The sequence below is a fragment of the Cervus canadensis genome, chromosome 14 (assembly GCF_019320065.1).
Source record: "Cervus canadensis isolate Bull #8, Minnesota chromosome 14, ASM1932006v1, whole genome shotgun sequence".
Taxonomy (NCBI): domain Eukaryota; kingdom Metazoa; phylum Chordata; class Mammalia; order Artiodactyla; family Cervidae; genus Cervus; species Cervus canadensis.
The window spans coordinates 6,116,641-6,129,779 of record NC_057399.1 but is presented as its reverse complement, the minus strand read 5'-3'; the positions used below and the strand labels follow the sequence as shown (position 1 = coordinate 6,129,779).

General features: G+C 41.3%; 1 protein-coding gene across 1 annotated transcript in view; it reads left to right on the top strand.

Moving 5' to 3' along the window:
- GALNTL6 (polypeptide N-acetylgalactosaminyltransferase like 6) overlaps positions 1-13,139 on the top strand; it is a 909,229-nt gene that overhangs the window by 757,780 nt on the left and 138,310 nt on the right. The window lies entirely within an intron of this gene.

Below are 13,139 nucleotides of genomic sequence, written 5' to 3'. Positions count from 1 at the left end.
GTCCAGTGGTCAGACTTCACCTTCCAATGCAGGGGGTGTAGGTCTGATCCCTGATAGGGCAGCTAAGATCCCACATGCCTTGCAACCAAAAAACCAAAAAACATAAAACTGAAGCAATAATGTAACAAGCACAAGTTTGGCCTCAGAAGATTCTGTCAAGGGCTTCCCTGGTAGCTCAGTTGGTAAAGAATCTGCCTGCAAGGCAACCCACTCCAGTATTCTTGCCAGGAGAATTCCATGGACACAGGAGCCTGATGGGCCACAGTCCATGGGGTCACAAAGAGTCGGACATGACTTCGCAAATAATCAACAATAAGAATCTTTAAAAACACCTGACAAGTTAGGAAAGAGATGAAAGGAAAAGAGCATCAAGGCCCCTCCATGTGGCTTCCCTACAGGACCTTCGCCCCTCCCGGCCTGGGGACTGACTGCTTACGGGGAAGCTCAGAGCCCTGACATCAGCACCCCAGCAAGTTGGAAGCCGCGGGGTCTCCTGTGAACCAGCTCGGGAGCCACAAGCATCGCTCTGTCAGACTGTGGGTCAGGGCTGTCATAACCCCATCCAAGTGCAAGGACAGAGATGTAGACCCACTTCTCAGTGAGAAGAAGGGCTAAGAATTTGTGCACATGTGTGAAAACTGCTCTCGAATGAGACCCAGAGGTGGAACCAGATGCAGGGCAGAGAGGGTGTTCTTCCCCCTGCCACGTGATGAAACTTAGATGAAACTTCTCTGTGGATGGGCTGACCCACAGGGGAAAAGAAGGTGATGCTTTTATGGAGATATTTGTATAAGTTACAGCTACAGCCTTTTTGCTTAATACCTCTTTTCCTCAGTCCCTGTTTTCTTGTGCTCTGTTCTGTTTTTAAGGAATTAAGAGCATTAAGCATGTGGTGGATATATGGTGTAAATTTATTAAACAGTAAAGTTTTGATTTGTTGTTTTGCTTATTCGCTAAGTCATGTCCAACTCTTTTGCTACCCCATGGACTGTAGCCTGCCAGGCTCCTCTGTCCATGGGATTCTCCAGGCAAGAATACTGGAGTGGGTTGCCATTTCCTCCTTCAGGGGATCTTCCGAATCCTCCACATCTCCTGCATTGGCAGGCAAGTTCTTTACCACTGAGCCACAAGGGAAGCCCAAAGTTTTGATAAGAGGTATTAAAAATTCATGCCACTTACAGCCCATTCTAACTTAATATAAAATACTAGGAAATGAAAACAAAATTGCCTTTGCGTTGCAGTCAGTGCTGAAGGGAAAAAGCATTATTTTGCATTCCTTACTAAGATGAAGGGGCAATGTTTTCGTAAGCAGAAACTACCAAATGTTTATTAAATAAATGAAGCATAAAACAAGCTTTCTTGCAGTTTCATCCATGCCTGGATTTTAACAACCAGCATTTATCCCTGGAATGAGAAGTCCTGTTTGTATATGGAAGAAGGGCTCCCCAGGCTGCACGTGGCCTTGTTGGTTCTGAACAGTCTCTGTGACTAGAAACAAATGACTTGCTTTGCCATCTCACACCATTAACTGTGTTCCTTGTGGTGTTGGTTTTGATGGGAGGGATCAGAACCTGGGCTGGCAGCCAGGAGAGGTCATTCCAAGGGCCATGGCAGCATGCACAGGGGAATGGAGCCTGATAGACCAAAACAAATGGGGGACCAGGAGCTGAAGTCAGGCGCCCTCAGCAACACTGTCAGGGGTCTGTGGGGAATTTGTGTCAAAACAAAACTAGGAATTAAACTACCACATGACCCAAAAATCCCACTACTGAACATATACCCTTTCCATATTCCTCAGATACACATGTACCCCAATGTTCCTAGTAGCACTATTTACAATACCTAGGACATGGAAGCAAGCTAGATGTGCATCAACAGATGAATGGATAAAGAAGTTGTGGTACATTGATACAATGGAATATTACTCAGACATAAAAAGGAACACATTTGACTCAGTTTTAGTGAGGTGGATGGACCTAGAGTCTATTATAACAGAGTGAAGTAAGTCAGAAAGTGTGAAAGTGTTAATCACTCAGTCATGCCTGACTCTTTGTAACCCCATAGACTGTAGTCCACCAGGATCCTCTGTCCAAGGGGTTCTCCAGGCAAGAATACTGAAAAGAGAAAGATAAATATCACATACTAATACCTATATATGCAATCTAGAAAGCTGGTACTGATGAACCTATTTGCAGAGCAGCAGTGGAGACCCAGACATAGAGAACAGACATGTGAACACAGGGAGGGGAGGACTGGCTGGGCCAAAATAGAAAAAGTAGCGTTGAAACATGCATGCATGCTAAGTCGCCTCAGTCATGTCGCCTCTGTGCAACCCAATGGACTGTAGCCCATCAGGCTCCTCTGTCCATGAAATTCTCCAAGCGAAAATATTGGAGTGGGTTGCCATTTCCTTCTCCAGGGGATCTTCCCCACTCAGGGATAGAACCCACATCTCCGGTATTAGCAGATGGGTTCTTTACCACTAGCACTTATTCTAATTGCTGAAAGGTTGGAAAAATCAAAGAATGATCTAGGGAATTTATAATAACACTGAAAAGTAAAATTACTTGCACCTTATCACACACATGCAGGGTTTTTTTCCCCCATGACCTGTTTGACCTTAGATATATCACTTGATAACTCTAGGTCTCAGTCTCCTAATCTGTAAAGTGAGGTACTGAAATCTCCTGCTGACTCGTTGAATTGTGGTCCATCGCCCCCGTGCTGTAGAGTTGGATTGTTATACGAAGGCTGCAGTAAGAAAACATACTCTCTACTGTGTCCGATTCACGGGAGGTACTGAGTCAGTTCGTGGGGTGCTCTGTGATTACCTAGAGGGGTGGCGGGGGGGGCTGGAAGGGAGACTCAAGAAGGAGGGGCTGTATGTATGCACATGGCTGGTTCACTTCATTGTACAGGAGAAACTAACAACACTGCAAAGCAATTATATTCCAATAAAATGAAAATTTTAAATAAAACGGCAAAAAAGAGATAAATGATACAATTCAATATATCAGGAGCTTTGTAGCCACTCCTTCCAAAATTCTAATGTAACCAATGATCTAATACTTAAAAGAAAAAACCTGTTAGAAAAGATTCTATGTTTGAATCTGCAGTATCATTTTACTCAACAATTTGAATCCTAGTTGAAAATAATAATTATATTTTAGCTGTAACTGTTCTGAGGCATGGGCCAACTAAAAATTTCTCATTACATAATTGAAAATTATGTGGTTTGTCTTGATGTTGATTGACTTGGCTTGATGGAGTCCTGAGGGAAATCATGCCATTCATTTCTGATCAAATTCACATTCCAACCCACACATTCAGAATTCTCATTGACACCACTAAAGTGAAAGGAAATTGAGAACCAGATCTCTAAGAGACCAAATTGAAGGTTTCCTTTGGGTTTTTGGACCTAGGTTTTAATTGCCCATTTTAAACATAAATTTTTACATGTATTTACCTTTCAGTAGGATATTTTTTTTTAGTCTTCTGACTCTTAAAGAATAAACAAGATGTATTAAAATGTGAAATAACACTTTCTGAAAGTGAGAGAAAGTAGACAAAAATATTCTAGAGGTTTTTCTTTTGTTATTATTAAAATGCCATTTTTGTTCATATGTGAGGAAACAGTCCCTGTGTGATATAGAGAATATTAGGAAGACTAGCAACTTATTGCAATTCTGTGGGAATCATGGGGTTAGGCTACTAGAATTAGGAACTACATCCCAGGGCTTCTCTGGTGGTCCAATGGTTAACACTCCCTGTTTCCACTGCAGAGGATATTTGTTTGATCCTTGGTCCAGGAACAATGATCCCACGTGAAGCAGGGTAAAACCCATCCCCCCAAAAAAGGATACACCTTCTGGTTTAGCAAAAACAACCAAGAATACGCTTTGAAAAATGCATTTGCAAATGAGAACATGAGGAATTTTTCACTGGCACCAAATAAGAACGTTTCTAGGACATTACATAATTGCCCAATGAACTTAAAGTCAGTAAAGTTTGGAATATAAAAACTGATGTGGAAAAGTAAACTAGTCTACTGTAAGTTAAAAAGGAAAGCATATTCGTTACCTGGTTCAACAGCCACCATACAAAATGGAAAATTGATTTCCATTAGGTATTCACCAAAGTCACATTTCTATGGCCTGAAGAATAAAGAATCTTCTCTAGGAATATGTTGCTTCATGGTTATACCCATTTTAAAAGTCAACCCAAGGATAACAGTTGCTTCCTAATAGCAAAACCCAAAACCTGCGTTGTGACATTACCTGAGCAATGCTTATAAAGTACATTAATATGCTAAAAGTTACACGGACACACAGTCCCAGTAAAACATGTCTACAGTGTGTTAATATTCCCAGGGAAACAAAATCAATAACAGTATTTTGGAAGAAATCAAGGAGTATGAAGATAAATAAATTAGAAATTGTAGGACATGGGGCCAGTGGGAAGGGTTTTGGGCAATTAGTATATATTTAAAATGGAAAATAGAAAGTAGAAGAAAGTGAAGTCACTCAGTTGTGTCCGACTCTTTGTGACCCCATGGACTGTAGCCTACCAGGCTCCTCTGTCCATGGGATTTTCCAGGCAAGAGTACTACTGGTTGTCATTTCATTCTCCAGAGGATCTTCCCAACCCAGGGACCAAACCTGGGTCTCCTGCATTGCAGGCAGACGCTTTACCGTCTGAGCCACCAGGGAAGTCTGAGGCACCAAGAAAGTAGAAGAATAAGTTAAAAATAATCAACAGCCCTTCTCCATTTCCTCTGATGAGAAAACAATGCAACAATGAAATCTTTTTCAATCTACAGGGAACAAAGGTATCCTTCTCTTGATGTCGCTGAAAAACACTGCAGGAGACTTAACCCACATCTGTGTGATGAGGTGTGGATTTCAGTCTGCACACCCACCTGTGCATGACAATGTGCCATGTGCTCAGGCGTGTCTGACTCTGCGCCCCCACGGGCGCAGCCCGCCAGGCTCCTCTGTCCATGGGATTCTCCCAGCAAGAGTACCTCAGTGGCTTGCCATTTCCTCCTCCTGGGGAATCTTCCCTAATCAGGGGTCGAACCTGAGTCTCATGTCTCCTGCATTGCAGGTGGATTCTTTATCTGCTGAGCCATTTTCTCCAGAGCTACTCAAATCCAGCTCTGAGGTCTCTGCACAAAAGCAGCGGGAAGTTCAGTCTCCCTTACAATGGCAGTCCCTCCTTCTCCAGGAAGACAAACATTCCAGAATCCAATGAGGCCAAACCAACAGACTTGTCCTTGTGACCATGGCTACCAGTTCACTGGGGTGGCCACCAAGAACCTTGCTGGCAAGCCAGCTGGTTTTGGATCCAGCAGTTCTGGGACTTCCACACAGGATAGCTTGTTACAGCCAAGAGCTGTGGTTTTTTTGGGGGGTGGGGGGTGGGGGGGTATCCTCCCTGTGTGTCCCAGTGGCACTTCCACAGCACAGGGTGGGGGGCTCCATCACCCCAGGGTGACAGCTCTGCGGGGGTCTACCTTCTCCCCTCTCTCTTCCCTCTCTGCGCATCATCTGCGATCTCGAGCTGGGAAGGGCAAGAATTGGAAGGACAAGCTTCTATGAGCCTTTGAGCAGACTCTTCCTGCCAAGCCACCAGAAACACCGGGGCCGATGCCCTGGCTCACTCTGCGCTTGAAGGGAGAGGGTGGCGGCCATCAGGGGAAAGAACAAATATAGACTAATGTAGGGACCATCTGTGCTGCCTGGCATTGCCCATTTCGTGGACCAGCGGGGATTCTGAGCGCCCACCCTGCATGGCACTGCATGGGTCGCCTCTCAAGCATCACCTCCCCCCCCCCACCCCACCCCATGGATGCTCTGGCCCCAGCAGCCCTGGCCTCCCTCCTCCTCTTATTACTATTCTCCTTCCCAGCACGGGGCCTTTTCCCATCCTTAGCCTCAAATCCATCCTTTATTCCTCTTTCTTTCCTTTTTGAAAAATGAATTACCCTGGGAAACTTTTCAACAATTCCTCTCCAAGTATTATCACAATAATGACGTTTCCTTGGCGAAATCGACCAGTAGACTGACAGATATTAATATTTTATGATAGATCTGTAATTTCTCGGTAGAATTGCCACTTTTATCTGACTCTCCTCTTATTTCATCAGACCCTAAATCATTGCATTTGGACTGGTGTGAAACTTGAACTAACGTGTCAGGTTAGGACACAATTTACAATGAAACTTTAGCTTCCAGAAGTGGAAAAGTAAATCAGTTTCTACAGTTTTACTTTTTATAACAAGCCAGAATACAAAATTCTAGGAATTTCTCCTAAAGATTTACTTACACATGTGGAAATGATATATGTACATTATTTATTGTGGAAGTTCTGAAATAGGAAAATAGTGAAAATAATCTAAATGTTCACCATATATATAGATGGATACACAATTTTATGCTTAATGGAATAATGAGCAAATATTAGGAAAATAGAACAAGAAAGCTCTTTTCAATATGACATGACCATTAAAATATGTTATGGAGGGACTTCCCTGGTGGTCCAGTGGCTAAGACTCCAAGCTGTCAATGCAGGGGACCTGGGTTCAATCCCTGGTCAAGGAACTAGATCCAACATGCCACAACTAAGAGTTTGCATGACACAACTAAAAGTCTTGCACGCCACAACTAAGAGAACAGCCAAATAAATAAAAATAGATATAAAAAAATATGTTAGAGAGTTTTAAAAAGAATTAGGTAAAGACCACTGGATGTAGCATACAACCATTTTCATAGAGTAGGAAGAAAAATAAGATAGATTTATATTTGCTTATATGACTATGAAATATCTCTGAAAAGATACATAAGGAAAAATCATGGTTGTTTGTGATGATACAATTAGAGTGGTGGGGAGCAAGATTCTTTGTAAACACGCAAACATACCATCTACTAAAAATATACATTTTTAAATATTCTAAAACAAAGACTAATGGGTAGACTTTTGGACTTCCATTTCTGAACAAACTGGAGTAATATGGCCCAGATTTACCCTGTCATCTGAAAAACCAAGAAACTAATACACATGAAACAGTGGTTTTTCAAGATACCAGACATCTGGGAATGAAGGACAGTGATTCCTGAGAGATGGGAAGAAATTAGGTGAGACCTGGAATCATCCCCAGCTTGCTTACTTGAGAGAGCCTCCAGGCTGTGGTGTAAGGAGGGGAGCCCGGTGGGGCCAGCCTAACTTGGTGTGGAGCCAAGTCCGGGGAGAACAGGGCAGCTGGAATTTCAAGGGCAGAAGAGAGTCACATGGGAGGGAGCTCAGAGACCTGCAGAGGGTACCCCCTGAGTCCTCAGCAGAGGACTGACAAGAGCCTCTGCCCACAAATGCAAAAGAACCACTAGAAAGAATCAGAAGAAACAGTGGCCAGAAGGCACCCAAGGCTGAGAAGAGGGTCTGTTCCCATCAGACTGAACAACCCGATGATCGCAGGACATTGAAGCACACACGGGGTCTTGCCTTAAGGGTGTGAATAATTTGTAGATTATGCCTTGCTCAAGGCTTCCAAAAGGGTCAAACTACCTCCAATTGCATCCTGGAACAAAACTCAAAAATGTTCCAAATATCTAGCACCCAAAAAGTTCTGTATCTCCAAGAAAATTTTTTTACGTAGGCAGAAAAGCACCAAATGCAATCATGAAAAATATTCAATTAACCATAAAGATAAGGAAAGGAGGAAAAGGAAACAACAGATGGGACATATAGAAAGCAAAGAAGATAATAGTTTTAAGCCTAATCACAGGAATGACCATATTAAAAATAAGTGATCTCAACATCCCAATGAAAAAGCAGGGATTTTTAATAGCAAGATGCAACTATAAGCTGCCAACAAGAAAACCACTTTAAATATAGACACAAGAAAGTTGAAACGGCTATACTAATACCCAAGCAAGATCAATGCCTGAGTAAAGAATATTACCAGAGGTGATGAGTCATTTTGTAAAGAGAATGAGGTCAATTCATCAAGAGGACATGAAATTCCTAAACATATACGCACTTATTAACAGAGCTACAAAATGCATGAAGCAAAAACTTGATAGAACAGAGGAAGAGATAAACAAAACCAGAATTATAGTCATAGATTTCAATATCCCTCTCAGTAATTGATACAACAAGGAGGCAGAAAAATCAATAAGAATATGGAAGACTTGAACAACACTATCAACCAGGTTTAGCTAATAAATATTCATAAACCACTCCATTCAATGGCAACAGAATACATTTGTACAGATCACAGTCTGACCCATTAAAAAACGCCAATAAATTTAAAAGGATTCAAGTCTTTCAAAGTGTGTTCCCTAACCACAATGGAGTTGCATGTAAATCAATAACAGAAAGATCTTCAAAAAAAACTCTCAAATAGTTGGAAACTAAACTACATACACTTATATAACCCATAGGTCACAGAAAGAAAACAAAAGAGAAATTATGGAGTACTTGAACATGATGAAAATGGGAACACTGAATATCTTTTTTTTTTTTTTTTTTTTTTTTTGCGGAATTCTTCTAAAGTAGTGCTTAGGGAGACTTACAGTACTAAATAGCTTTATTAGAAAAAAGTCTCAGATCAATAATATCAGCTTCCACCCTAAGTAACTAGAAAAAGAAGAGAAGATAAAGTACAAAGTCAGTAGAATAATTAAACTAATGAAGCCCATGGAGAAATCAATGAAATATAAAACTGAAAACAATAGAGAAAAATCAATGAAACCAAAAGTTAATTCTTTAAGCAGATCAATAAACTTCTAGCCAGACTGACTAGACAAAATAAAGGAATAACATAATTTGCTCAGCACCATTCATTAATCATTGCAGAAATGCAAAACAAAACCATAATAAGATACCACCATGCCCCTGTTACTGCCCATATCAAGTATATGAGGATAAGTGGCAGTTGGAACTCAAATACAGCTGGTGGGAATATAAAGTTACAAGCACTCTGGGAAAGAGTTTCTAAAAGGTTAAACCTTTAAGAACTGTTACACAGTTCTTACTAAACTGTTTCTTAAAAGGTTAAACCCACACCTACCACATGATTTAGTCATTCCACTCCCAGGCTTTTTCTCAAGAGAAATGAAAGCATATATCCACACAAAGATTAGCACAGAAAACTCATAGCAGCTTTATTTGTAATAACCCCAAACTGGAAAAAAACCCAAACGTTCATCAGTGGGCAAATGGCTAATCAAACTATAGTATATCCATGCAAATGGAATACTACTCAGCAATAAAAAAGGAAGAAACTATTAAGACATTACAACAAGAGTGAGTCTCAGAATAATGACATGAATGAAAGGAGTCAGATACTCCCAAAGAAGAGTACATACAGTATGATTTCATTTATATAAAATTCTAGACAATTCAAACTCATCAGCTGCTGCTGCTGCTAAGTCACTTCAGTTGTATCCGACTCTGTGCAACCCCATAGACGGCAGCCCACCAGGCTTCCCAGTCCCTGGGATTCTCCGGGCAAGAACACTGAAGTGGGTTGCCATTTCCTTCTCCAATGCGTGAAAGTGAAAAGTGAAAGGGAAGTCGTTCAGTCGTGTCCAACTCTTAGCGACCCCATGGACTGCAGCCCACCAGGCTCCTCCATCCATGGGATTTTCCAGGCAAGAGTACTGGAGTGGGGTGCCATTTCCTTCTCCATCAAACTCATCTACAGAGGCATAAATCAGTTATGTCCTAGAGGAAAGGAATGAGAAGAGGGTCAGGAGGGAGGGAGGGATACAATGAGGAAATTTTGGAGGCATGATAGATGTGTTACTTTTTCCTGAATGTAATGATGGTACCCAGGGGTATCCATAAGTCAAAACCTATCACATTTTCCACTTAAAATATTTGCAATTCATTGCATGACAACTATACCTTAGTTACACTGTTCAAAAGAGTAATGGACAAATACAAATAAATACATAAACAAAAGGTTTGTTTCTTACCAATCATTCACACTAATCAAGATAGGAGATGCTAATTTATCTAGGGCTTGGAAACAACATCAGTGAAGGTAAGGGGGTCCATTTGAATTTATTTTATTATGCCTCAAACTAACCAAAGACACATCCCAAGTTTAGTTTTTTATAAACTCATCAAGAAAACGAGATGTTGTGTTTCCAACAAATCATTTACAATAAAAAATATCAATCTAGGATGTTCTCTTCCAATATCTATACTAGTTCCATATCTATAATAGTAGTAACTCTAGTTGGGAGATTTAGTCTGCACAGTGTAAATTCTGTTGCACCCTGGCCTCATGTTTTACACAGTCAAATGAGAACACATTGGTAGGACTTAAGATCTTTCCATTTGTGGTCCAGACTGAATAGAACAGACAATTTCTTTTTTTAATTTTTTGAAATGCAGGTGTATTTTGGCCAAAATAAACACAGCTCAATGCCATGTTCCCTCAATATTACTGGATATTTTTGTACATTCTAATGATTTTTCTTGCTGTGTTTAAACTGATGTCAACCAAGTTTACTTCCAGTTTTGACCATATCTCTGGTCTAAGAACATATATATCCAGCTGCATTCTGGATATCCTAATTTCCCCAACACTCAGACGCATCATCTTCCCACACACCTAAACTAGTCCCTGCCCCATTAGATCCAGAATTAACAAATTAGGTACGTGCAATTCCATTATGACTATTGCTCTTTTGGGGCTTCCCCAGTGGCTCAGCAGTAAAGAATCCGCCTGCAATGCAGGAGATGCATGTTCGATCCCTGAGAGGGAAATAACCTGGAGAAGGGCATGGCAACCCACTCCAGTATTCTCTCCTGCAGAATCCCATGGACAGAGGAGCCTGGCAGGCTGCAGTCCACAGGGTCGCAAGGAGTCAGACACGACTGAAGTAACTGAGCATGCACGCGTTGCTTTTTTTTAACAGTGAAGCAAACTATATATTATGCTAGGTTATCTCTCAATTATATTTTACAATTTATTATTAAGGATTGAGACTTTCTAATCACTTAAGCCCAAGCCCCACAGAATCAAAGATGACAGAGATGAATCAAATACAATCACTGAGGAACTGCCCCCAGGACATGGTCCATGTCAGTCTGTCCCAGCTACAGCTGTGACTCCCTCTGAAATTCAGTGCATGGAAAATGGGAAAAGAATATACTGCTGGAGAGAGAGCTAAAGTAAGGCACATCTGGTTCCAAGCCTTCTATTTCAAACAGAGTTTTTAAAATGCATGAGATCCTTTGTGTTATTACTTCAATCCTGCTCACTTTCCTAGGGGAGAAATAAATCCCTCTTCCTGTCTTGTAATCTTTCCATCTACAGAGAGCATATACATATTTTTTAAAACCTTAAACTGAAGTGATTAGGCCAAGTACCATCGTAACATGCAAAGTCTCTGAAATACACAACACACTTAAATAAATTCACATTTATGTCCCTCTAGAGCATCATAGAAAGTTACCAACGGCACAACTTCAGTGAGTCTGTAAATTGGTGTGTCTTATTTACTTAGACATTTTTAAACATGTCTTCAGTATTTAGTGTCTTGTACTTATATGTACAAATATCCTTTGTTTCCAAAAAATCTTCAGAAGTGTCACAAAAATTTTATTGTGTGTGTTTTTACAGATTTGCTTGGTCTGCATGAAGTGTTCTCTAGTTGTTTTATGTAAACATTTATGTCGCTGTTTCTCTTTACCCGGGGTAAAGAGTCCTCCTGCAGTGCAGGAGACTCAGAGACATGGGTTCAATCCCTGAGTCGGGAAGATCCCCTGGAGAAGGGAATGGCAACCAACTGCAGTATTCTTGCCTGGGAAATCACATGGACAGAGGAACCTGGTGGGCTACAGTCCATGGTGGGATCCTGATGGGATCACAAAGATTGGGACACAGCTTAGCAACTAAACAACATCAACTCTCTTTAGACATTGAAACAGAAACAGCATTGCAAAAGGCTTTGGAATCAGCCACAGTGCCACCACCTTCCTGGCCCAGAGAGGATGCTGGGCCCTCCCTCGTCCTGTTTCTCCCAATAGAACACAGGGATGGTATTCCTAGGGCTGCAGTGAGGATTAATCAAGGGAACTGGACAAGAATCCCACAGAAGAGCCCAGCACATAGTGAACATTCAAAAACACAAGACCAGGGACTTCCCAGGTGGTCCAGCGGCTAAGACTCCAAGCTCCCAATGCAGGGGTCCAAGTTTGATCCCTGGTCAAGGAACTAGACCCCACATGCCACAGTAAGTGTGTGCATGTCACAACTAAAGACCCCACATGCCACACCTAAAAAGTCCCACGTGCCACAACTAAGACTCAGCATAGCCAAATACATAAATATTAAACACACACACACACGTGAGCTGACTCCTCTGGCAGTCCAGTGGTTAAGACTTCATGCTCCCACTGCAAAACAGTGGCAAAAACATTAACAAAGAATAATAATAATAACAAGAAAAACTGAAAAGCTGCTCCTGAGTTTCAAAAAAATAACATTTTAGGGCAGGATCCAATGATTATAAATTACCTCATTACCTAGTAATGTGACTGCAATGCATCCTAGCAAGAACAGAAAACTTGAAATTATTACTTGATCAAAAGAATATTTCCTAGAAAGGTAGACTTTTAAAAGAACATCAGTAAAGTGAGAAGACCTAGTTTAAACTCCAGCATCGGCATGCTAATAACTAGTTCTGGTTGGTTATTTTGTTCTGACCATCTGTTAAATGGACATGACCTGGAAATGGTAGGTGCACGGTGATTACATAAGAGAAGTTAATTAAAGGTATGGTCTACAACTGCGTTTTCTACGTTTTTATGTGTCTGATAGCATAAGATCTCTTTCACTTTGAGGAAAATCCATAAAACCACTGATTTTCCCAACATATGAGTCACTAGTCATCATATACTTCTCTCTGATGACAAACACACGGAGCTAATGTGTGGTTCCAAAGGGCGTGAGTGGCTTGAGGGCCTGAACTATGAAGTTCAAAGCCCATGGGGGTTCCAGGAGCGATCAGAGACCCCGTGAGAACTCATGTACACTCACAGAAAACCTGTGCTGAAAACCTCTGTGCGGTGACCACAAAACTTAAAGTTTGCTATTTTTATCCCCAAGCAAAATGCCAGGG